Below are 27717 nucleotides of genomic sequence, written 5' to 3' on the forward strand. Positions count from 1 at the left end.
TGGACATGAAACACAGAAAATACTCATGGGAAAGCCTCAGCTAAAAAACCCCACTATCTATATTATCATACAACTGGAAATACATAAGAATTATACAAATCCTTAGCTCTCATATCTAGCTAGATCTCAGTACAATCCTCCTGGATGCTCACAGGCAATAAAAGCTTCTTAAAAGCCTTCCCCTCTACCCTCCAAGCTCCTATTTCCTTGCGCAGCTTCTCTGGGATGATCTCCTTCACCCAGTGGAACAATGATCTCACACACTGCTCTAACACACTGCCAGAACTACACAATCCTCAAGGAACATTTCCTTGACAATATGCATGAGTTTCCTTTATAGGAAAACACATGCAACTGATATTACATTGTCCTTGACATTTAGCTCAACTGGGTCTTTCTCAGAATAGACATGCATGGGAATCTTCAGTTATCTGGAGTACACTTGTTGAGTGCATGTATGCATCAACTAACGGATAACTCACAATTAGTTCTTCAAACAGTTTGGAAGTAACTTAACTGGACTTAACTCAGTAAACTGAGCTAACTAATTACAACTCAAGTATAGCTCAATCTTATCTCCTTAATTAAGGGATAATCTCCTTAATTTAAGAGATAACCATTGCATGACTGCAGAAACACTTCTAACTTGAATTTCTCAAACTAATTAATCCATAATGAATTAATTAATTATTTTCAAGTAGCTAGTGAGACTAAATTCGATTCTAATTCAAAATTTTAATTCAAGGACAAATTAAAATTGGAATATTCTGGATTCTATTTTTGTCATTTCTTGTTGCTATTCACAACACTCCCTCTCAACAAGAAAGGAATTCAACTTGATCCCAATTGTAAACCTTTGGAATGTTATGGATGCAACACTTCTCTCTAGTGTTGTTGCTCCAACAACTCCATAAACAAAAAATAACATCCAACCTGAATTAGTATGATGCATCTGTCATTAAAGTCTCTGACTGTTATTGCCTCTGTCAACTGAAAAATTTATGCTTCAGCTGACTCTGCCTTTCTACACTATTGTCAATCCTTCTCTGCACTATTTAGTATCTAACTACTCTAGGCTCTATCACTTTGATCTTTGACTCCATCAATCCCACTGATTCCTCCCGCTACTATGTACTTTGGGCTCTCGTAGCGAGGTACGATCCATGAGATAAAACTTCACAATTGACCCTACCCAATCTCAATCTTCTTGGAACTATCACTTCACATTGCACCACCTCACACCTGGAGGTATGGCTACATGTGATCCCTCTACCCACTTCTCCAATTGTGGCTCCTCGACAATTGTTTGAGACTTCTTCTAGGACTACATGTTGAGAGGTAATTTACTCTCCCTCTAAACCACCATGTCTCTAACATTTTCCTTGCTCCTCAAGGATTTGCATGCATCTTGAACCTCAAGAGCATACAGGTTCTTAACTCGTGAACTAATTTGTTTCACCTATCTCATGGTGATGTGTCTAAGGAAAGCCCTTCCCTTACTAAAAAACACATCATAGTCGTGGTCTTCCAATACCATGACTGATACCAAGTTCTTCTTCAGTCCAGGCACATACTTCACATCTGTCAAGGTGATAGAAACTCCATGCTTCCTCTAAAAAGCAATCGTGCCCACTCCTGAAACACTATACCTTCCATCGTCACCCATCTCTATGCGCATCTTGAGGTCTTTCTCCTCCAAGGGACTGAATAAAATTTTATCAGCGGTCTTTTGGAATGAGGCTCCACTGTCAAGATACCAAGCACAACCCATCATCGATGACACCATGCATGCAATGAGGGTAAATTCCATTTTGAATTCAGAGGCTAATTCCTCACCTTCTGATCCTTTTAAGGATCCCTTCTTGGACTTCTTCGATGGGAAATTAGTCGCATAATGTCCCATCTCGTGACAATTAAAGCATCTCACTTTATACTTATCACCCTTCTTCCATCTATGAGAAGAATTCAATGTGGAATGGGAATCCTTCCCCTTTCCCTTTCCTTTCCTTACCTGCTAAGGCTAGATTTTCTTCATCATCATCCTTGGATGAAGAACCATCTCGAGTGCTCCTCCTAATCTCCTCCTGCATGATATCTGATCACAGTCGTTCCCAATCCGACAGTTTCTCCCTTCCACTCATAGAGTCTTGGTAGCTATTCTAGCTCTTTAGAAGGCCAAAGAGAGCGAGGCTCACCATATCATCATTGGCAGTAGTTATTGCCACACTACCAAGCTCATCTCTACAAGTGGCGAGCTTGTTCAAATATGTGGAAATAGTATCACTGTTCTCCATATTGATTCTTTGAAGCTTAACCTTGAGCACCAATTTCCTCTGGTCGCTACTGCTCTGGTAGAGGTCCTTCATTGTCCTCCATGAGACCTTTCCATGCTATGTAATTCGAGCTGCCTTCCAAGGCATACTAGAGTCTCAAGCCATAAAACACCATTGGCTAACCTTGAAGTATGATAAGAATTTGATTTGCACCTGCAACCCTGAACTTCAAACTTCGAATTCTCTTCTCCGTATGCTATTCATAGCTCTGAGAAACTAGGCTCTGATACCTTGTATAAATTTCTCTATAGATCAACTAGCTCTGATACCATGTAGAAATTCTTCAAATTCTCTACAAATCTCACTCTAAGGCTATGTAGAAAATCTGACTGTAGATTAACCCGTTAATGCAATATACCAAAGAAAAATACTATAATCTACTTCTATTATCAATTTTCTTTGTGGAAGATTAAATATCAAGCTGAATCAGAGCTTAACAATATAACCAAAAGAAGAAGAATCAATGCGCATGAAACACAAAAAATACTCAAGGGAAAGACTCAGCTAAAAAACCCCACTATTTGTATTATCATACAAGGTGGAAATACATAGGAATTATACAAATCCTTAGCTCTCATAGCTAGCCAGCTCTCAATACAATCCTCCTAGATGCTCACAGGAAATCAAAGCTTCTCACAAGCCTTCTCCTCTACCCTCCAAGCTCCTATTTTGTTACATAGTTCCTTTGGGATGATCTCCTTCACCTAGTGGAACACTGCTCTCGCACACTGTCAAAACTGTGCAATCCTCAAGGAACCTTTCCTTGACTACATGCATGAGTTCCCTTTATAAGAAAACACATGAAACTGATAGTACACTGTCCTTGACATTTAGCTCAATTGGGTCTCTCTCATAATAGAAATGCATGAGTTTCTGATGAGGGAATCTTCAGTTATCTGGAGTACACTAGTTGAGTGCATGCATGCATCAATTGACTGATAATTCACAATTAGTTCCTCAAACAATTTGTAACTAATTGAACTGGACTTAACTCAGTAAACTGAGGTAACTAATTACAACTTAAATATAACTCAATCTTATCCCCTTAATTAAGGGATAACTGTTGCATGACCGTAGAAAGACTTCTAACTTGAATTTCTCCAACTAATTAATCCATAATGAATTAATTAATTATTTTCAGGTAGCTGGTGAGACTAAATTCGATTTTAATTCACAATTTTAATTCAAGGACAAAGTAAATTTGGAATATTCTAGATTCTATTTTTATCATTTCTTGTTGCTATTTTCAACAATATTAAACATCAATGTGCTTTGTCTTTGAATGATAAGCAGGGTTCTTTTCCAAGAAACTTACACTTTGGCTGTTAGAGTCTATCCTTATAGCTCATTGTACTATCCCCATGCTTGAAAAACATCTTTGCAAACAAAGTACTTCCTTGATTGCATGAGTGACTGCCATGTATTCTGCCTCTATAGATGAAAGTGCCACTATAGACTATCTCTTACTCATCTAACAAACTGCACCTCCAAATAGGTTAAACACATACCCACTTGTAGAACTTCTCTGATCTAGATCTATAGCCAAGTCTGCATCAACAAAGACATGGATTTCCAAAACTCTATCCAAACCTGGTCTTCCTTGGTAGCACAAACCATCATCACTAGTGCCATGCAAATACGTGAAAACCCCCTTTATTATTGAGCAATGCTCCTTCCCTGGTTTTGACATAAGCCTGTTCAATACTCCCATTGCATGTGCAACGTATGGTCTAGTACAAACGATTGCATACATCAAGTGCTAAGTTATAGTATGTTCTATGCTTATAACAATTTACTTATTTTTCTTATTATATTCCACCGATTAGCAATCACATATACATAAAGTAAAGTGTAGATAGAACATTAAACGATCGACAGAAAACAAGCCAAGACAAGAGACACAAGATGTGGTGGCTAGCCAGGGACAAACCCCACAATGTGTGGGAAAACCCTTTGATCAACTCTTCTTTTATCTTCAATAATTCAGCAGAGAGAAATAGTACAATAAATCTGATTCATATCAACAGTAGCAAACCCTAGATCAACAGCATCAGCATTAGCGGCTTCATTATCAAACTAGGGCAGACCATATCTCACAAACCGACCGTCGGATTGACTTCATTCCACCACCAAAAGTTTCTGCTTCCAGAGGAGGTTCAGATGAACCTACAGCGCAGTTCAGATGAGGAGATCTTCTAGGCCACACAAGTCAATCTTTACTTCTGTAGTTGCAGCTTCAGTTTCAGCAGTTTCCGACTTCAAACTAGGGCAGTCGATATCTTGCAAACCGTTCGTCAGATTGACTTCATTCCACCACCAAAAGTTGCGGCTTTCAGAGGAGGTTCAGACGAACCTACAGCGCAGTTCCAAAGAGGAGATATTCTAGGCCACGCAAGTCAATCTTTACTTCTGCAGTTGTAGCTTCAAATTCAATAGCTTCCGACTTCACATGTGTGAGAGAGAGACCCATTTCAGCGCAGTAGAGAAGAGACTCATTTCTACGTAGTAGAGAGAGAGAGAGAGATGTGATGAGATGAGTGAGTCCAAATGAGGAAAAGTCCTCTTATATTTATACACAACGTTGGTGGGTGAATAGATGCGACTGTTGGGCTTCTGAGCCTACATGAGTTGTAGGTCGGCTTGATAATAATCCCATAATCAAAATAAATTCATATCTCCATGAATACTTATTGGAATCAGATGATCTTTATATCAATCCTACACCTCTCGATGAGAGGAATCTAATAAAAAGATTATTAGCCATGAATAAGATGACCCACATGAAGTTTTGCCCTAGTTTCCAATTTTAACACTCCCTCTCAACCATGGAGAACTTCATCTGCAATCTGTCTATGGGTCATTACTATTCATCCATCAAATGCACTACCCTGTACAGCCTGACCCTTGCCCTGCTCTGCTCTGTTCTGCCTATTCTGCTTTGTCTTGTTCTACCCTACACTGATCTGTACTGTTTTTCTCTGTTCTACTCTGCTCTTGCATTGTTCTATTCTGCTCTGCTTTTATCTGAATTATGAAGAAGAAGAAATGATCGAGGATGTATCATACTGACTCAAAGTCAGTCTCAGAGTATGTACCGCTGGTCCCAGACCAGTCTCAACCAACCCGAATTCAGTGTCACAGTGAGTACAACTCCACTGGTCCTAGACCAGTATCATCCTCCACTAACTCAAAGTCAGTCTCAGAGTGCATACCACTGGTCCTAGACTAGTCTCAGCCGACTTGAAGTCAGCTTCATAGTAAGTACCACTCCTACCACTAGTCCCAGACCAGTATCGCAGTCTCAGAGAGTGTACCACTGGTCCCAGACCAGTCTCAACCGACCCGAAGTCATCGTCATAGTATGTACCACTCTCACTGGTCCCAGGCCAGTGTTGCACTGACACGAAGTCAGTCTCGGAGTATGTACCACTGGTCCCAGACCAGTCTCAACCGACCTGAAGTCAGCATCATAGTATGGTACAACTCCTACCACTGGTCCCATACCAGTATCACAGTCTCAGAGAGTGTACCACTAGTCCCAGACCAGTCTCAACCAACCCGAAGTCAGCGTCATAATATGTACCACTCCCACTGGTCCTAGACCAGTACTGCACTGACAAGAAGTCAGTCTCGGAGTATGTACCACTGGTCCCAGACCAGTCTCAACCGACCCGAAGTCAGCGTCATAGTATGCTACAACTCCTACCACTGGTCCCATACCAGTATCATTGATCCCAGATCAATGGAGGTCATCCTAGCGTAGGGAGTATGGTAGATACAACGATGCGTCCATCGGTACTACTATGGTCCCTAACTTCATTTCCCTGCTCATTGATCAGATGAGAGGTACATCCCATGTGTCCCAAACTACATGGGTAGGATGCCTCGACAGGAGAACTAATCAATCCTGTCCTCACAGGAGAACACATCAATCCTTCTAAAATCACCGTGGAGAACACATCAATCCAAGCTACCATGGAGAACACATCAATCCAGGCCTCACAGGAGAACTAATCATCCTGCTACACAGGAGAGCGAATCATCCTGTTCCACAAGAGAGTGAATCATCTTGTCCCACAAGAGAGCGAATTATCTTGTTCCAGTGTGCACTTCCAGGGGAGGGTGAGTCACCCTGTGGTCATATGTTGCTCCAGTAGGAACCGCAAGCCCTTAGAGCTCCCAGAGCTCAATGTATGCAACATGCAGGACCCTTGTACAAGGGTTTCTTGCCGACTCTAGGTCGTTTGGGAAAATCACAGATTATATCTTTCCTCGAGGCTTTGACAAGGTGTATCAACCTGTACATCATCTTAATGTGAAGGAGCTTCCTTGCTCATCATAAATCTCAAATCCTTCAGGTTGCAATTGACGAATACGGGATTCCTCAATAATCGAATCCCACCTCTGGTTGTTACAAAGAATCACAATGGTATCCAATGTAAATCCAAATAGCTTAGTAAAGATCTTTCACAACCAGAATCCCTCACACGAGGTTATGCTAGCAACAATATATCCTACTTCGGCGGTGCTCAAAGCCACCAACTTCTACTTCCTGCTCATCCAGGAGATCCCAAGGTGAAACAGTACCCGGAAGTGCTCTTACGGTCCACCACGCTGCTTTCCCAATCAACATCAATATATCCAAGTAGTCTCACATCTTTTGCAGTGTATCTTAATCCATGAGAGATTGTGTCCTGAAGACATCTCAGAAGATTCCTGGCATCAATCTAGTGAGGCTCAACCAAATATGAGCTCACAATGCTAACTGCAAAACATATGTTCGGATGGAGGTTCACCAAGAACATCAATGCGAATGAGTTTTTGAAACTCAGAGGCATTTCCCAAGTCTAGTCCGACATCACTACCATATAACCTCTAAAAGTTAAGATCCTCGAGGTAGTCACAGGCTTGCAGTCCATCATACTGAATCTTTCCAATATATTTACCACATATTTTCCTTGAGATAGGAAAATTTCCCTTGGCTTCTGCCACACTTCAAGTCCTTGGTCCTTCATTTCAAATTCAGAAGCCATCTCCTTCCTACATTTGTGAATGAGAGGGTTTGCACCTGTCAGAAAGAGGTCATCCACATACAACACCAGTATGAGAGGCTTGTCATCTTCAACCTTAAAGTAAAGGTTAGGATCAGCTTCACTCCTAGTGAATCCCAACTTCATCAAGTAGCTATCGATCCTCTCATACCATGCTCGGGGTGCTTGCTTCAGCCCATAGAGAACCTTCTTCAACATACATACATGAGTTTTTCAATCATAAATCTCAAATCCTTTAGGTTGCTCCACATAGACCTCTTCTTTGATAGAACCATGCACGAACGTGGTCTTAACATCCATCTGATGTAGGTTCCATCCTTGTGAAGACACAAGGGCTATGATCAAGCAGATGGTCGTATATCTGGAAACAGGTGCAAATATCATAGTCTATACCTCCCTTCTGGGATAAACCACGAGAAACAAAATGAACCTTATACTTTTCCATACTTCCATTTACTGCATGCTTTATCTTGTAAAGCCATTTTGAAGTAACAATTGTCTTGTCCAGGGTCTGGGAACTACTTCCTAGACATCATTCTCCATAATAGACTCATATTCTATGGTCATAGCATCCTTCCATAGTTAATGCTTGACGACATCTGAGAATGATGAAGGCTCATTTTGTATGATCGTGCTCATGATGGTCAGGTATCCCTGATACCTGTTAAGTTTCTTACTTTGATGGAAGGTTCCTTAGGGTGCAGCGTGTCCTTCAGCATCATCAAGTATCCCCCTAAGCCATGAAGGCCTCTTCCTAGAAGAGGAAGGCGCATGTGGATGAGGATCAATCGGATCCATGGGTTCTTCTACATCAGGCATTGATTCATCATCCTTTTCTTTTGGTTCCCTGGTGTCGGCTTCTTGAGAGCTCTTCAAAGTTGGAAGATTGTTCACCTTGCTGAGAGCCATATCTTCGTCAAATGTGACATCATGACTAATTACGACTTTGCTTTGACCGGCTACATAGATTCTATAGCCTTTAGTATTTTCACCATAGCCCACGAAAATTCCCTTCTTTCCAAATGCACCCAATTTATTCCTTTTCTCTTTCGGCACATGAAAATATACAGGGCTTACAAAAATTTTAAATGAGAAACATCAGGTATCTTACCGGTGAATTTTTCTTCAGGAGTCTTGGAACCCAATGCTTGATGAGGGCATCGATTTTGTACATATACGACGGTGATTGTAGTTTCAGCCCATAGAAACTTTGGAAGTCTTTGATCATGTAGCATGGTTCGGACAACTTCCATCATCGTGTGGTTCTTCCTTCCCACCACACCATTCTGCTCAGGAGTATGTGGTGTAGTAGTCTCCCTCTTAATGCCAACCTCAGGTATGCCTGAGTAAACCAATTGTAATATATCGGAGGTCTTGCTTTGGCTTGAGGGGAATGGTCCCCTTTTGAGCTTTCCTTCGGCACATCCTTGCCATCGCTGAAGGTTAACTTGTAGCCTTTGTCTTCCATTGCCGAGATGGACACTAGGTTCTTTTTGAGGTCAGGTGTATTTAATACATCCTAGACTTTCTAGCCTTGAATGGTTGTCCTCTTCCTTGATTCCCAGCTCTCCTCTTACCTTTGCTATTGAATTTTTCATTCCTTTGATTGCCATCACAGGGATTTTGATCATCATCCCAGTTTGAGTACTTTCTATCAGGGCACTTCCTTGCATAGTGACCTGCTTCATCGCAAATGAAACATCGTCCTTTTCTTCCACCCTTCAATCCATCCTTTCCTTTTGATTTAGACCCAGAATTATTTCTTCTCTTAGCATGAGAAGAAGAAGCAACAGGAGGACCTTTAGGCATGGGCATTTCTTGCTCTTCTTCCCTTGTTTCTTCTTGAATGCATCTAGCCATTAATTCCTGAAACCAGGAATTACATTGTAGTTCAGAAGAGTAGTCCTGAACACATACTATTCGATGGTAATCCTCCAAGAGTCTTGAGTGCCATTTCTCAATCTATCGTAGATTTCCTTGGAGGTGTCCAGTTCAGAGATGTAGGCCACCAAGTGCTTGTTGATAGAGTCCCAGATGACCTTCTATTGTTTTGACTTCTCCATTTTTTCATTTGTTCCAGGTAGCAGCGGATGCATTTGATGGAGGCTCAACAATATTACCTCTCACATGATCCAAAATTCCTTGATTCTCAAGGGTTATATCGATAGACATCTTCCATTCGTGATAGTCAGTGTTCTCATGGAGCTTGTCTTTGGCAGAAAAGAGTGTTGAGGACCCCATAGTTCTTTTAGAATAGCCTTGCCAATCTTCTCTTCGATGATTGCTCTTGCTCTTGCTCAGGCTTTGTCTTCACCTCAGCTCTGATACCATGTTAAGTTATGGTATGTTATATGCTTATAACAATTTACTTCTTTTTCTTATTATATTCCATCGATTAGCAATCACATATACATAAAGTAAAGTGCAGATAGAACATTAAATGATCGACAGAAAACAAGCCAAGACAAGAGACACAAGATGTGGCGGCTAGCCAGGGATAAACCCCACAATGTGTGGGGAAACCCTTTGATCAAATATTCTTTTATCTTCAATAATTCAGTAGAGAGAAATAGTACAATAAATCTAATTCATATCAGCAGTAGCGAACCCTAGATCAGCAGCATCAGCATTAGCGGCTTCATTATCAAACTAGGGCAGACCATATCTCACAAACCGACCGTCGGATTGACTTCATTCCACCACCAAAAGTTTCAGCTTCCAGAGGAGGTTCAGATGAACCTACAGTGAAGTTCAGATGAGGAGATCTTCTAGGCCATGCAAGTCAATCTTTACTTCTACATTTGCAGCTTTAGTTTCAGCAGTTTCCGTCTTCAAACTAGGGCAGTCGATATCTTGCAAACTGTTCGTCATATTGACTTCATTCCACCACCAAAAGTTGCGGCTTTCAAAGGAGGTTCAGATGAACCTACAGCGCAGTTCCAAAGAGGAGATATTCTAGGCCATGCAAGTCAATCTTTACTTATGCAGTTGCAGCTTCAAATTCAATAGCTTCCGGCTTCACATGTGTGAGAGAGAGACCCATTTCAGCGCAGTAGAGAAGAGACTCATTTCTACGCAGTAGAGAGAGAGAGAGATGTGATGAGATGAGTGAGTCCAAATGAGGAAAAGTCCTCTTATATTTATACACAACGTTGGTGGGTGAACAGATGCGACTGTTGGGCTTCTGAGCCTACATGAGTTGTAGGTCGGCTTGATAATAATTCCATAATCAAAATAAATTGATATCTCCATGAATACTTATCAGAATCGGATGATCTTTATATCAATCCTACACCTCTAGACGAGAGGAATCTAATAAAAATATTATCAACCATCAATAAGATGACCCACATGAAGTTTTTCCCTGGTTGCCAATTTTAACATCAAGCCACTGACTACACTTGCATATGGAACGCAGGAGGTGTCCTCTTATTCTTCTTCTTATTTCTTGGGACATTGTTCAACAAATAACTTTACACCTACATGAATAGGAACCTTCATCGGCTTACTATCTTTCATATTAAACCTCTGCAATATTGTCTCGATATACTTCCTCTGGTTTAACCAAAGATTCCTCTTTTCCTGATCTTTTTTAGTTTCCATGCCCAAAATATAGTTTGCAACATGAAGATCTTTCATGTCGAATTTGGAGGACAATTGGGTCTTCAAATTCAGGATAATTTCTTTGTCATTTCCAACTAGCAACATATCATCCACATACAAGACCAAATAAATAGCACGATGAACAATTAATTTAAAATACAGACAATGATATGCCTTTCTTCTGGTGAAGTCAAGTCCCCGTATAAATATCAAAATTTCTGATACCACGTCCTTGTTGACTGTTTTAACCCATACATAGATTTTTTTAACGTGCATACCAGTTCTTTCTTACCCTTCACCACAAATCCTTCAGGTTACTTCACGTAGATCTCTTCTTTCAGATCCCCGTGAAGAAGTGTTTTCTTCACAACCATCTATTCTACCTCAAAATCAAAAGAATCAACAATAGATAAAAGAAATATAATAGAATCTACCTTGGCAATAGGAGAAAAAATATCACCAAAATCAATTCCTAGCACCTAGGAATAACCTTTTTCTACCAATCGAGATTTGTATTTCTCCATCTTGCCTTCTGCATTAATATTCTTATTAGAAACCCATTTTCTACCAATGGGTTTCCTTCCATCCAACAACTCCACTAGACCCCAAGCCTCATTTCTCTGAAAAGATTCCATTTCATCAAACATGGCCTCTTTCTAGAGTTTTCCATCCTCTGAATCTACTACTTCCCTCAAATTTCTAGGATCATCATGATTGATAGATAAAGAAAAATTTGAACAGAAAGTAGATGCACTGTACCTTTCTGGCTGCCTTCTGTCTCGAACTGATCTTCTCACAGCTGGAGTTTGTAGATCTTCATATTATGATTCCTCTTCTACTGTAGACTCTGATTCTTCCTCCTTTAGCTCAAACTTTATCTTCTCAGGTTCCTTTGGTAGGACTTCATGTTTAATAACATATTTCACCTCTCTAAACACTACATCTTGGTTGTACACAACCTTCCTTGTTTCTGGGTTCCAAACTTGTAACTTCTAAACCATCCTTGTACCGAAAAAAGATGTACCTTTCATATTTACTATCCATATTTGTTATTTCACCTTTGGAACATGTACATATGCATCACATCCAAATACTCTCAGATGCGAAAGAGAAGGTTTCTTACCAATCCATACCTCTTGTGGAGTCTTACCCTCCAACACTAATGAAGGTGATCTGTTGACCAGGTAACATGCAATCTCCATTGCCTCTACCCATATTTCTTGTCCTAACCCGACACCACTGAACATGCTTCTTTCCTTTTCCATCAACGTTATGTTCATTCTTTCTGCAACTCCATTTTTCTGAGGTGTGTATGGAGTACTATTCTATCGTGCTATACCACACTTCTTACAGAACTCTTCAAACTCCTTCTTGCAAAACTCTCCACCGTTCTATGTCCTTAGCACCTTTTATCTTCTTCTCTATTTAGTTTTTCACCAGAGCCTTAAATTCTTTAAACCTGTCAAAGACTTCAGATTTCTTCCTGAGAAAATATATCCATGTATTCCTTGAGAAGTCATCTATAAATGATACATAGTACACAAACTGACCTTGTGATGGAACTGACATGGGTCCAAACACATCACTCTGCACAAGCTCTAATATCTGTTTCACCCTCTTATCACCAAATGGGAAACTCACCCGATTATGCCTCCCATATACACAATTTTCACAGAAATCAAAATCTATAGAGAAATTAGACATATTGTCTACCATAACATTACCATGAAGTATTCGAAGGCCCTTCTCTCCAATATGTCCAAGCCTTTGATGCAATAGCATGGTCTTTTCTCCAGAGACCACAAGATTTTCTGCTCCACTTTCAGGAACCACATAATTGTTGCACCCATCAATAAAAAATCTACCTTGAAGCTTGTACAGAGATCCAATCCAAACTCATTGCATTAATACCAGTGCTCCCTGAACCATCTTGTAGGTATCTTTCTTGAACACTGTTTTTACACTTGCATCATCTAGCTTGCTTACAAAAATCAAATTTCTAGCCAATGCAGGAATATGCAGAACACTCGGAAGTGTTCTAATCCTTCCACCTTGCAAATTCAACTTAACTATTCTGTGATCGATGATTCTATCCTTCTTTTCATCCCCTAAGAATACATCACCACCATCATATTTATCATACTCATAGGACCACTCCCTATAGGGAGTGAAGTGAAGGGATGCACCCGATTCAATCAACCATGCCTCATGATCAATATGTGTACATGAACAAAAAGCAAAGTACAAATCCCCACCTTCATCTGAGGTGGCTTTTGCCTCTGTAGAAGGAGCATCATTAGATTCCTTTCCTTTATCAGGAGCTCTAGATTTATAGTCCCTTTTGAAGTGCCCTTACTTTCTGCATTTCCAGTGCACCTTTACAGGTTTTCCTAGAGATTTAGATCTCCCACTCTAGGAATTATTTTTGTTTCTATTCTGGGACCATCCTTGTATAGACAAGGCATCACCATTCTGGCCCTCCAACAGCAAGGATGAGACTATTTCATCAAAATGCAAGGTAGTTGCATTGCTACCTATTGCAAAAACTAGGATATCCCACAAATCTGGTAGAGAACACAACAAATTGAAGCACTTATCTTCATCTGAAATTTTAATATCATTAGACAATAGCTGGCTTACCATAGTATTAATGGAGTTCATATGATCTATCACCGAATCTCCATCTTTCATCCTCAGGTTATACAATTTTTTCCATAGGAACAGTTTATTCACTAGAGACTTAGATTGGTACAAAGTCCCTAACTTTTCCCAGAAATCCTTTGTTGAATATTTCCCTAATAAATTCAACAATATTGAATCTGAGACACACATGTGTATTGTGCTCTTTGCCTTCTATCCATCTTCGCCCATTCTAATCCACTAATCTGTATCCACCAATAGATCCTTCATCTTGAGTTTCCACAACTCAAAACTTTGACCATTAAATTTCTCGATCTCTATCTCTCCACTACTTGCCATCTTCTTTCACCACAAGAATTGATCCCACAGATTTCCCACTAAGCATGGTTTACCATAGGATTGAGCAAGACCCCTTAGTAACAAAGGCATCCCCTTGAAGCCAAAACAACCCTGATACCAAATGTAGGTTTTAAACCCATACAAAAATTACCTTCATATGAATTCTAAAAAACAAAAAATAAACAATGGCAAGAGCATAAAACATAAAACAAATATACATAGATATTTTCCCCTGGATCCCAAAACTGAGACTAGAAGATTCATTTTTCATTATTCCTTTCAATGTTACAATACATATATATACATGCCAAAGAATCCATAAACCTCAACCCATTAACCCTGGATTAGAACATAGCTGTAGTTCCGTTGACCAAATCTACAAAATACCATGGATAGAAAACCATCATGCCTAAAACCATGTGTGAAATCCATGCACAAAACCATAGGTAGGTCCGCCAACCTAATATAGGTTCCAAGAAAATTTTCAGGGGTATTTCCTCGGACCCCATGCATGGGGCTACCTCCCCCCTGCATACCCCCAGACAGCGGGGGCAGTTGCCCCCTTATGACCACCCTACTAGCCCGACGCAAAGTACGGGGGTTTCGTCTGCCCCCCCTTCCCCCCCCACGCGTGGGTATTCATGGAAATAATATAAAACACATGCAACAAATATTAACATATTTTGGGTTTGATTGTATCTAACAAAGGGATCAAAGTTGACCCCTTGAAGGTTGAGGCTATGTTGAGTTTACCTCCTCCTTCAACTTTGTGCCAACTCCAAAGTTTGCAAGGGAAGGAAATTTTTTTATGTTATTTCATTCCCAATTAGGTTGAGCTCATTAAAGTTTTTACTGAAATGTTAAAAATGTAGGTTCTCTTAATTTGGGATGAAACCACACAAAAAACATTTTATGATTTGAAGAATGTGTTGACTCATCCTCCATTTTTACATCACCTTGATTATCATAGAGATGATATTTTATACATAGTTGTTGCAAACTGCACCATTTCCATGGTACTTGTCCACAAGGATTATTTGAAAAGTGAACATGTTATTTATTATCACAATAGGAACCTCATCATTACTAAAATGAAGTATACACGTGGAGAAATTGGAATTGGTAGTTGTGGAAAAAATTCGATGATTTTGTCACTACATTTTATCACACAAAACCATTTTCATTTATAATTGCAGCCCTATGCAACATATTATTTTTAGAAAGGTGTTAAGGGGAAATACTCTAAATGGATTTTCATCCTTCAAGAGTTTTATATGGAATTTAGAAGAGCCATACCTAATAAATATTTATTTATTTTTTAATTATTTTTTGACCTTATACTAAAATGAAGTCCATGTTAGAATATTTTGTTTCATGAAAAGTCTGTTTTACTAATTAGTTCATCTAACCCTTGGTATGAAAATATCATTTTCCATATCTAAACACAAAAATTTCAGTTAGATTTATCATGTGCAAAACGCCAATGAATTTGATACCACGCCTCACAATACATTATTATAGATAATACCCTTTATCATCATGGTGTTGATATTATTTTTTGCCATTGTTCAACCCATGAGGAAGCCAAAAGAGCACATAATGATTGCCATGATAGAACATGTGATGGTCATATGTCTTTGTATGCCACTTCCCAAAAAATATTACATCCTAGATATTTTTTTCCCTCATTAAGGATTGCATTATGGTGGTCCAAAAATATCACTTATGCGAACTTTATAATCATAAAATGTGTACACTCCCTACTATGCTTTTTCCTATAGTTATAATCGTCCCTTTTTTTAAATGGGGAATTAACTTGATGACATGTAACCATTACTCATTCAGGGGGCATAAGTACAATATTGTTTCCATTGACTATTTTAGTACATGGGTTAAGGCAATGCCTACTTTTATAATAATGGGTTAACTGTAAAGTTGTTCATATTCAATCATATTATTTCTATATTTGATGTGCCGCAAGCCATTGTTGTCGACCATGGCTCACATTTTCAAAATTATATGATGTTAGAGTTATCTCCAAAGTTGGGTCTACACCATGAAAACTCAACTCCTTATTATCCTCAGGCCAATGGCTAAGTAGAAGTAGTAAATGAAGTTTTCATAATGATTCTTCAATGAATGATAGAGATTCATAAAATGAATTGGAAGCCTATGCTTTATTTTTCATTCTAGGTATATCAAACCTCATCTAAAACAATTACCATATTTACGACTTTCAGTTTGTATATGGCTTCGAAGTTGGCTTACCCATTGAAGGCAAGATTTCATCTATAAAACTAACCATATAATTACTCCCTGCTACTTCAACAAAGAAATAATGTTTGTTGTAGCTATAACACAAATGAAACTTGTCATGATGCTACATTGTCTAATGAAACTCAAAAGAAGCATATTAAATCCCATTATGACAAAATTGTAAAACCTTGTGTTTTTGCTAAAGGTCACCTAGTCCTTCTATATGACCAAGAGAACTATAAGCTAGGAGCTCTTAAATTCAAGACTACATGGCATGGAATTACATCATTAAATAAGTATTAGAGAAATTTTCCTACAAGTTAGTTTCATACTATGAAATTCCCTGAAAAGATTGTCGAAATGCGCTTTAGCTCTATGGCTATAATTTTTCTACATGTATATTTTGTATATTGTTGTACAATAGTTTTGGTGTGTTCCATTTTTTTCTTTTTTTTGCAAACAGTTTATGTCCTTCATTAATTATATTTGTTTGTGCTTGGTTTTCAAGTGTTGGTTTCCCGTTTTTCTTATGTTTTCTTCTTCGATGGTATTACTCATAGTACTCAAAACATTGTGTTGGTCAATTGGGCAATTTATACGACCACTTATGAGATGGTGAGTATACATTTGATATGTCTTGGTATTATAACTAAAAACATTGTATAGTATAGTGTAGTGATTGAACTATTATCTCATGCCATTTCTCTTGGTATTCATTGTTTAGTTGTTAGAATTAATTCTCAACTCATAGTACAATAATCAATTTTTATTCCATTAGAAGTCCTACTCTTCTACGAGTATTTTTAAAGATTCATCTCTTGGGAAGAGAATTTGATTATCTAGAATATCAACACATTCCAAGGAATCCAATACATTAATAGATACCGTGGAAAATTATGTATTACATAGACATTTGTAAAAATTAAAAAATTCCAAAACGTTCACACATTTCTTAAGATAATAGTCGAATACAAATTATTTTCCATTAAAAATTTTGCAAAATATTTTCACAAAAAATGTTCTGACAACATAAGTCCCATGACGTTTATTTATCAAAATACATTCCTATAAAACAAAAACATGGTTGTGATATGTCCAATCCGTAGACACGATTCTCATGGTAGCATACTACTTCCCAAGCCACTTGTAGGATAAAATGACCCATTAGCTCAGATACCCTAATAGTATAGTGTTGATAATGTTGGGAAACCTCCTAGAGTCACATATCTATGATATCCTAAGTTACACCCTGAAGGTTCTTCTCCAACCGCTGAAACTCCTACTTTGCTTCACAGTCATGGTCTCCCAATCCACCTTGTTGAGCTCACCAAAATCTTGTCGACATTCAAGTGTCCTAGAACCGTCCAATATATGAATGCAAAATACAATATTAATGTTAACACAATAAAACCAATTTAAAAATAAAAAGACATAAAAACAAAAATATTTTGAAATGCCCCATTTACTTGATTCATCCTATCAGAATCCATCATTAATACAAATATTTGGAGATGGTCATAAATCCATGCCTTCATAAGGGGAATCCTCAATCATGATCAATTGACCCCACAACCGCCTGAAGCATGTGGATCCATATGAGAATTCCTGACTACTCCCATGGCATATCAGCAACTTGACCAATCTTGTCATATGATGATCTCGTGGTGCTTTGTCATCCACATCTACTTGGGGGCACATCATTGGTACCCTTTCTAATAAAAATGAGACCGAAAGGTATTCATAGCTTAATTATTTCTGCCAACATGCCTTGCACTTGGTCAACTAATATTTCATGTTGATTCATAGCCATTCACTTTAGTTGAAAATCACGGGATCCGTACACTCCAAGGCATATTTCATTTGTTCCTTAGTGGAAAAATGTGAAGTTGCACTCCCTAATATATGGGTGATAGTGACAAACATAATCCTGAGAGGAAGATCCCTCATGTTCTTGTTCATAATATTTCCACTAAATTTCCTTATTCCAATGGAACAATATTGGATGATAAAATCATCATTAGCTTGATCACCACCTTTGGAACCAGCAAATGAAACTCAAACTCATCTTTTTGAGAGTTGAGTTAAAAATTAAATTTCCTCTACATCAATGGTCAGAGTATGAACACAAATGTGGAAATGTTGTTCATTTGGATCGCACACCCTCACAATTTGTTCTAGTAACTATAACTAAGCTCTCATGCTCAAGACTAGGAAAATCTTTAACAACCCACATTAGTGAAGTGCCAACAAGGTATTTGGATCATTGGGTACAATTAAATCTTCTGCTTCATGCACTATTTTTGTCCACTCCAACATCTTGTTAATGAAATGGCATATAAGCATCAAAGGAAAAACATATTATTAGATCAAAAATAGAAATTTTAGTTCATTTTTAATTAAAAATAAACCCTTTTTTCTTTTATGTTAGTAGGAGTTGTATTTTTGTAGACAATATGACTGTGTCACACCTTTTCCATTTGGTATTTGCAATAATTATATAGTGTAACAATTCCTTATAGGGGAGAGGTGCGACACCTATAAGGTGAAAATCCCTATACATTTAAAATTAAAATTTACCTAAATAACCATGGAAACTGAAAATAAAACCGTAAAAATGTAGAGGAGGTTGATATCACCTAAATGGAAGAAACGGGGCCAAAAATGATCCACGAAATTGCCCAAAATTTCCTCTTAAAGATCAAGATGAAATACGTGTTTTTTCACTATAAAAATTGTCAAAATCAAATGGTAAAAATGAAAATACTTCTCCCTTTTTAAAAATGAATTAAAACATATTTTATTATTTCATTTTACCGTTTTAATTTTATTTAAGGAATACCTCATCTTAATAACTATTTTTAGTATGTTTTTTGGACACGTATGAATTTTTTTTGTCATTTAAGTGTGTGCAAATTATGGGTAAATATTGGAACACAAATTCTCTAGCATGAACATACTTTTATTCTTTTTCAGAGTCATAAAAGTTACGAAAAATACATCTGCTGGAGTTTTATTTTTCTGCTTTTTAAACTCTGTAAATATGATAAATCACCATACTTTACTTTATCCCAGCTCGTTAAAATTTTACGTTGAAAGAATTAAACAGGTTGCCTTTTATCCTATTTTTGGAGTCGTTAATCTAAATGAAAAAGGTCACATTGGAGTTTCTTTTTTATTTATTTTAAAACTCTCTAAATATGAAAATACATCAATTTATGATTTCCTTAGACTCGTAAAACTTAAACAATGAAGGGCCCATCTCTAAATTGGTATTGAATCCCTCCTTCCCGGGGCTACTTAAAAATAACCCGAAGTAATCATCCAAAGGATGAGCTTCTAGTTCGAGGATATGTTATCCTCCTCAAGCTAGCATAGAAATAAAAAAGTACTTGTTGGAAATGGTGGGGAAATTTGGGAAGTGAATATGCATATCCTCTATATGGAAGAAAGTCACTCTGGAACATGACACACTTTCACTGCCTGTGTCAAGGTTTGGGAATCCACTTGTCTCTCATTGATCACACCCTTTTAAAAAGCCTTACACTTGAGTCTATGGTCCACTGTTTGAGTTATTGCTGTCAAGAAAATTGTCATGTCGTTGATATGTTCAAGATAATTTCAACCTAATTTTAGTTTGAGCCTTCCAGTGTGTCGACCATACCTAAGTTAGCCATATTTTTACAGTCTTTAAATCTTTATATCACATTGTTCATCATGAGTTAATTGTAAATTATTCTATTCTCTATTCCACTTCACATATTTGTACCTATTTCACACCATTGGTGGGTAATACATCAAGGCCCTCCTGCAATGAATCACTTCCTATCGACTTTAGCAAATTACATGGGAAGTTGACTTATAAAGCATTTAGTAGCTTGGATCTTGAATCCATTAATGGAATTTTTTCTCAAGTTTACATCATTGACCTTTCATCAATTAATTCTATGAGTGTTCAACTTTATATAATTTTTTCACACTCCATTGTGTAATTGAGTACCTTGAGGGCCATTGTCATTATTTGTGGTTCCTTTTGGATCCGTTAACGATTTTCATCATTGAGTGGTAATTATATGGTTTCTACCATGTTTGACCTCAACACATTCCTTTGCATGGTTGGATTCATATTGTGGCATGATAAACATGAAGACCTAGGACCCTGTCCATTATATCTAGGTTGTGATGGAGTCTTTTGAGTATTTATGATTTTTGCATAGATCTACAATGTATGTCTAGTGTCTGTGTTCATATTGAGTCATATAAGAATGGATGCATGATATATGTTGGTTTCCATGGCCCTCCTTATTTGACATGGATATTTTCGTATCGATACATATGCTGAGTCATTCGTATTATGAGTATGGGAATGTTTGCCTTAGATATGATCATATGCTATTATTGTACTGTAATTCCTTGATTGTTGTTGGGAGGATTTTTGACTAGTTGATTGCTTTATTTGATTCCTTTGCGTGATAAAGTACTTCAATCATCACTCCTTTTTGGACTTCATACATTATGGGCCATTTTGTTACACATTATTTTTTCACATTCATGGAAATTGATGTTATACCCCTATCCTGCACCATCCAAAGCATAATTTCCATTATCCCTAAAGAATATGGAAGAAGAATCCTTCTGTGGAAAATAATAAACTTGTGTAGATACCCTAAAAGGTCCTAATTCAAAAGGATGTCAAAGGTTATACATTGATAAAGTATGACACTACTAGGTTGTCACAGGTTGAGTACTTGTTGGACTATAATATTATCACACTTTTCTCATTCACAAGGTGAAACACTATTCTAATGAACAAAAAAATAAAAAAGAATGACAAGCACCTAGAATAGAAGAGTTATGGATGGCATATCCTCCGAGCGATGTGGATCTGAATTGCATCCCTAACTTGTTGGATCTCAGCCTCCATCCCTTATCCTCCTCCTATCCTTTCCTAAGCCTACAATACAATAATATCCCATTGAGATAGTTCGTTAGAAAATCTTAGAAATGATTTTTTGTTTGGTGAAACTCTCTTGAAATATCAAACCTTTGATCTCAATACTTTTGAAGGCAAGGCATTGAAACAAAGAATAGATGGAAAGGGACCTATAACGTGAAGGTGACTTTAGATTGTAACCTTTTCTTTATTATAATACAACCACATGTTTCTTTCCCACTAATAATTTATTTTTGGAAATATTTGGTATATACATCCTTGCTCATGTATATAGATTTTGATCAAATCATTTTTGGATTAAATGTTCTTTGATGGTTTGTTTGTTTCTGTTATTTGCAGACCTTTGTTTCAAGCATTGAGGATGATACTAGACGCTACAAAAGACAACTAACAAGGGAAACCTCTGTAAGAAGTTATGTGGTCATCCCACTCTCATTTCCATTGATAATTTGATTGTAATTAAACCTAAGGAAAGTTTCATGTTCCTATCTGTTTTGTTCTAGATCTGCCTACCATATATAGGGAGATCACTTTTGTCCTCAAGAGGGATTTCTCCATTAACACATATCTTTAGGATTTGTGTCGAGGCCATATTTTCTAAAGTTCAGCAGTGTAAATGATATTTTCATATCCAAGCATATAATTTATTTCCACAAATGATCAAGCACAAGAAACCATAGATGTTGGATACAAATCTAAGAACATTTTATTCAAACATTTGGTTTTAAGGTGTGGCCACATGTTTAAAGGGCGATCATGAGCAATACGATACAACATATGAAGACAGGTTAGAACACAGACTTATGGTAATGGTCATATGACATAAAGGAATAAATTTAAGGGAACAAAAAAAATGGAATTTGGTGTTCTCAGTGACAAGAAAAGGAATCACTGTGTAATGGTTGTGTGGGATGTGAAGAGAAGGCATCCAATTTCCCATGGTAGTTAGTATTAAATATGAGATGATTGATTGAAATGGTCAATTTCCCTATTGAATAAAAGAGGTTCTGATAGAGCACCAAACTCAATTATGATAAATGAGCAGGAGAATAGTAAGATTGAAACTAAAGAGGTAGATGGAAACTAAAAGAGTAGATGGAAGTTGATTGTATTTGTACAAGTTATCCTTCAAGCTATGAGAAATTAAATGAAGTTCCTCTTTGAGCCTTATGCAAGTAAATGAATATTCCTCCTCAAGTTATATGTGAATTAATGCGTTATCAGCTTCAAGCTATGTGTATTAGATTGAAGCAAAATCAACCAGGGGTAATATAAGAGAAAGGAATGAAATTTGTAGTTGAAGAAGTGGTGTAGTTTTTGAGGGAAAGAGTGAATTCAGGGGGAGTGAATTTTAGTTGAAGGGAATAGTTATTGTGATGTGTGCCCATGGAGGACTGAAGTGTAGTTACATTGTGTGTGTGTCAGAGAGTGAATTATTGGTGTGTTTTTCATGACATGGAGAGAATTGTATACAAAGCAATGATATTGGTCTAATACATAATTAAAAAAAAAAAATCGCCATAGGTTTGAGTATCAAAATGAATGAAATTTTGATCTATTTCACTACAATAGGTTAGTGCCTGTACATATATGGGTTTGGTGACTCTAGGAAGTTGGTGCTTGCTGATATGAGGGGGTTGTGGCCTCTTGTGAGTTTGGTGCTCACAAATTTTGATGTAATTAGAAGTAGTGGATTTGATTTACCTTATAATAAGAGAAATATTTTGTGGTTTTTATGCTCGAATGGTTTCCAAATTAAGTCATTTTGTACAAATTTCATGCCAATGTTGCCTTGGTGTTCGTTAATTACAATTATTCGAATGATTATTTAAATAAGAGAAAATTATGTAGAATATAGATTCAGCCACCTCCCTCCCCTCCCCTCCCCCTAAGTATTTCTTGATTCCCTGTAGAAGAAGCCTTGGAAATCGAAACAAACTACCTCAAACAGCTTTGTATAAGTTTGTGGTGGTGAGAATGGAAGCCAAATCGTGAAATGGAAAAGGAGGCCACAAATTTTTAATTTTAGATTATATCTACATTGGAGTAGTATCAACAACATGAGTCAGCAAAGGAGTATGTTTGACATTGAGATAGATGAATTATGTATGCAAATGAAGAAATTTCCTCAGAGGAGGCATACTAAGTTGAGGAAGATTTTCAACAACAAAAAATAGTTTACCACAAGAAAGTACAAAAATAGGGAAAGTAGAGCATTACAAAATAAAGTAAGGAAACCTAGAGGATGAAGGATAGTAGAAGCACATTAGCATCTACAAAATGCAAAGAAAACATATTTAGCAAGGAAATTCAACATCAGAACCCAATATTCTAAAGATGTTTATGAAAGTGAGCCAAGTGGACAACGATAAAACAATGTTTGGGATCCAGGAGGAGAAGAAATTGCAATAGATGTCCCTGCAGTTTAAAAATATTATATAATAAAGGTAGTAGGATATAAAGTGATTCATGAACAGGAACCTGTGAATTGCTTTTAACTTGATAGTCTGATGCAAGAGAATTTCTCAAATCAACAAGACCTTGGGAGTCTTGCCACCATTACTAAATTAAGTGAGTCGCCTTAAGTTAAGTCAAACTATTGTAATTAAATATAGGGATTTGGTTTTCTATTCTAGATATAGATTTATGAAGGAAACATGAATTATTCCCTATGGAAATGTAATATATTATTTGGGGAAAATTGTTAAGGAGGTAGAGATTTCATACTCATATTGATATCTTCCTTGTACGCAATATTATATCCACTCTTAGTGGATCTCGAAAAGACATCGTTGTTGTATATAATTGGTCTTTGTAATTGAGAGTGAGCAGAGAGTAGAGAAGAGGATAGGATACAACCAAAAGAGGCTAAGGGACCAATAGAGGTCCTAGAGCAATAGTCGAGATGACCAATAAATATATATCAATTGATATACCAAGGAACTAGACTATGTTAGACTCATTGATTGAATCAATATAGATTTTGTATTTCTATTTTTATGTTGATCCGAAAATGAGATCTTAAATCAATATTAAGGTGTTATAGACTCATGTGGAGGAATGCCTATACTATTTAGTGCAACGAATCTAAAAGATTGTGAATAATATAGATAATGAACAATTATAAAACATAATAAACACACACATCAACACAGTAAAATAATCAAGGAGTTCACCAGACTTCCACGCTACGTCTCCTAGTCCAGCTTTCAGTGTCAACCTCTATATTATGTCTTTAAGAGCAGAATATTACAAGTGTGAGCTCAAAAAGAGTCTCAACATAATAATGACAAAACAACAAGGATTTATTTAAAATCCTCGAGTCTAAAAGAGTGCACAGACTCTCCCTCTTACTCTCTGTCTTCTACTTTCTCTTGCTCTCTTCTTTGTCCCCTGACTTTTGTTTTTGTTCTATTATGGGATGGCTTTTTAAGCCTATCGGCCCTGTTTGTTCACCTTCCCTCCTTGGGCTTTCGGACTCCCTGCCCCTGTCTACTCATCTCCCTTTTGAGCATTAAACACCCATTGTAATAAATGCTTAAGGCACCAGACATTTGTTTACAAATGGAAGGATTTTTGGGCGCAGGTGAAAATCCCCGAAAATACACTTCTCATTAAAAAATGGAAATACACTAAAAACAATGGAACATCTGACCAACAGACCAAAGCCGAAACTCAAAAGATATTGAATCCAACCTATAATCCTATCGAGTCCATGTTGTATCGCTGGCGCAAGTTGCAGCGCCCATATGCCATGGTCTCCTTTGTATTTTGGTTTTATAATGGAAATACACCAAAACACAGAAAAACCAAACAAAATGCCACATATCGGATTTCATTTTTTATAATGCCCCATCTATAACCCTATCGGGTCTGTAAAACAGCTTGTAAATCATCCACTGCCCGATTAGTGATCGATAATCCACAACTAACGATCATTTCCGGCGACCCACTTGCACGGAGATTACCCACCCAGAAAAGCAGTTTTCTCTCTCCTGCAGTGTGCTACGTTTCAGCCGATGAATGGAATCAGGCGGAGCCTCTTCAATACTACTTACTGCCTGAAACCCGCCAGAAATACCGCTTACCACAGAACTCAAATCCTTAGCTGTTTTATTTCATAACTCCTTCGGGTCTGTCTGCATTAAGTCCTCCCTTTGGTTCCATGTGATGCGATATTGGTAGTTGATCTGGACCGTTGATCTGCGCGCTCAATCAACGTTTCGCGTTGATTCGCTGGATCGCGACTGAAATTCCCATAAGGCTTCCTCCGATACACTCCACTGACTTGTTTCGATGTGATATCCTGATTTAATCCAGGCCATCCATCTGGCCGATCCAACATTTTCGGTGCAAAGAGACTTCATTCTTTGTTTAACTGTATTTTCCACCTTTCCTTGGTGTTTTCCTCTGCGATAGTTTTTTCCGATAGTTAACATATATGAAGACTTAGACTTGGAGGTTTTTATTCAAGATCCATTTTGGATCACGCCTTCCCACTAAAAAGCTTTTGGACCACCAAAAGTTGGTTTTTAGACATCGATCAAGTGAGGATACACCTGCCTCACTTGTTTAACATCTATTCATCGTGCTCTTCTTGGATTTGAACCTTTGATCCCTACTGTCAAGTATTCAACATCCCCTTGACACGTAGTTCTTACCATCCTATCCAGAAATTTGTCCTCCTATAACTCATTGAGATACTCAAGCAACAAATACCCAATAGAAGGAAACTGACTTTTCTCTTCAGGATCTTCAATCAATGAAGGTTCATACAATCTCAAGTTTTCTACATTAACGACTGAATAGATCTGCATATAAGCTATCAAATCAAGGCGAAAATCATTTTCACCAATTTTATCAAGTATATTGAAAGGTCCATAACTTATTGGTTTTAGCTTCTTACCTTCATCTTGCATTCTATCTTTGCTGATGTATAGCTAGACTTGATCACCAACTTGAAAACTATGTTTAGCTTGATGCTTGTCATGTCTTGCCTTGTACTTGGCTTGACTTCTTTCCAGCTATTCCTATACTGTCTGGTGAATTTCATATATTTGTTCAATGTACTTGGTTGCTTTGTCCACATCATTGTGTCCATCAACTGCTATGTCTTTACCAAAAAATTCGAAGGGAGACTTTGGTAAAAAACCAAAACAAGTTTGAAAAGGAGATCTCTGTGTAGAAGAGTGCTTGGCACGGTTGTAAGCATGTTGCACATAACACAAATGCTCATCCAAAAGCTTGGGATGCTTGCTGCAATAGCCTCTGAGCAACTGGATCACTGTCCTGTTGACCACTTTTGTCTGACCATCTATTTGTGGACGAAATGATGTGCTCTTCTTCAACCTAGTGTCCATCAACTCCCATAGATTTGACCAAAACTTCCCAACAAATTGAGAATCTAGATCAGATACAATAGAAGTGGGTAACCCAAAATGAACCCATACATTCTGAAAGAACAACTTTGCTGTTTGTTCAGCTGTAACCTGCTTGTTACATGGTATCAAAATACACATTTTACTGAACCTATCCACAACAACATACAAATAATCATGACATTTCCTAGATTTTGGCAATCCCCCAACAAAATACATGGAAACACTTTCCCAAGGATGAGAAAGAAATGGAAGTAGAGTGTAAAAGCATAATTTTCTATTACCAGGCTTGCTTGTAGCACACACAGTACACCCTTTGATATATCTAGAGACTGTCGCATGCATTCTTGGCCAATAACAAAACCTTTGCAATTATGAAATTGTTTTACTTACACCAAAATGACCTGATATAAGAGAAGTATGTGCTTCTCGGATTATGTTAACTCTTTCAATTTTTGGAATGCATAACTTTCCCAAATGATATAAGAGTTGGTCCTTTACATAATAATCCAATTCTTCTACTTGCTTGCCATGACTTAAAGTTGCATATACATCTCTAAAATCTACATCTTGAGCATATTGTTCAATGTAACTTTCACGCATTACTGAGTTATGCTTAAGTATAGTAGATGCATTTATGATTGGTCTTGATAACATGTCTACAACCTTATTGTGTATGCCCTTCTTATATCTGATGACAAGTTGAAATTGTTGTAGAAAACCCATCCACCTATAATGTCTTGATTGCGACAATTTAGTTTGTGAGTGCAAATATTGAAGTGGTTGACGATCTGTATGTGTGATTGTTTCTTTACCCATTAGGTAACGTTTCCACTTTTTCATACTTTATACTAATGCATACAATTCTTTATCATATGTGGGATAATTAACTACTGTAGAAGTAAATGTCTCAGAATGATAGCATATGGGTTTTCCGTGTTGCATCAACACTGCTCCCATGGCATAGTCACTGGCATCTGTCTCAATCTCAAATGGATGTTGAAGATCTGGCAGTGCTAGTACTGGTGCTGTACTAATTTTCTCTTTTAAGGTGCTGAAGGCTTTCTGTAGTTTGCCTCCCCACTGAAACACCTGTTCCAATCCTGTTAAAGCATGTAATGGAGCTGCAATCAATGAGAAGTTAGCAATAAACTTTCTCCCAATAT

This window comes from Pinus tabuliformis, chromosome 6 (assembly GCF_031772625.1).
Source record: "Pinus tabuliformis cultivar Carrire ecotype Pingquan chromosome 6, CPIR1, whole genome shotgun sequence".
Taxonomy (NCBI): domain Eukaryota; kingdom Viridiplantae; phylum Streptophyta; class Pinopsida; order Pinales; family Pinaceae; genus Pinus; species Pinus tabuliformis.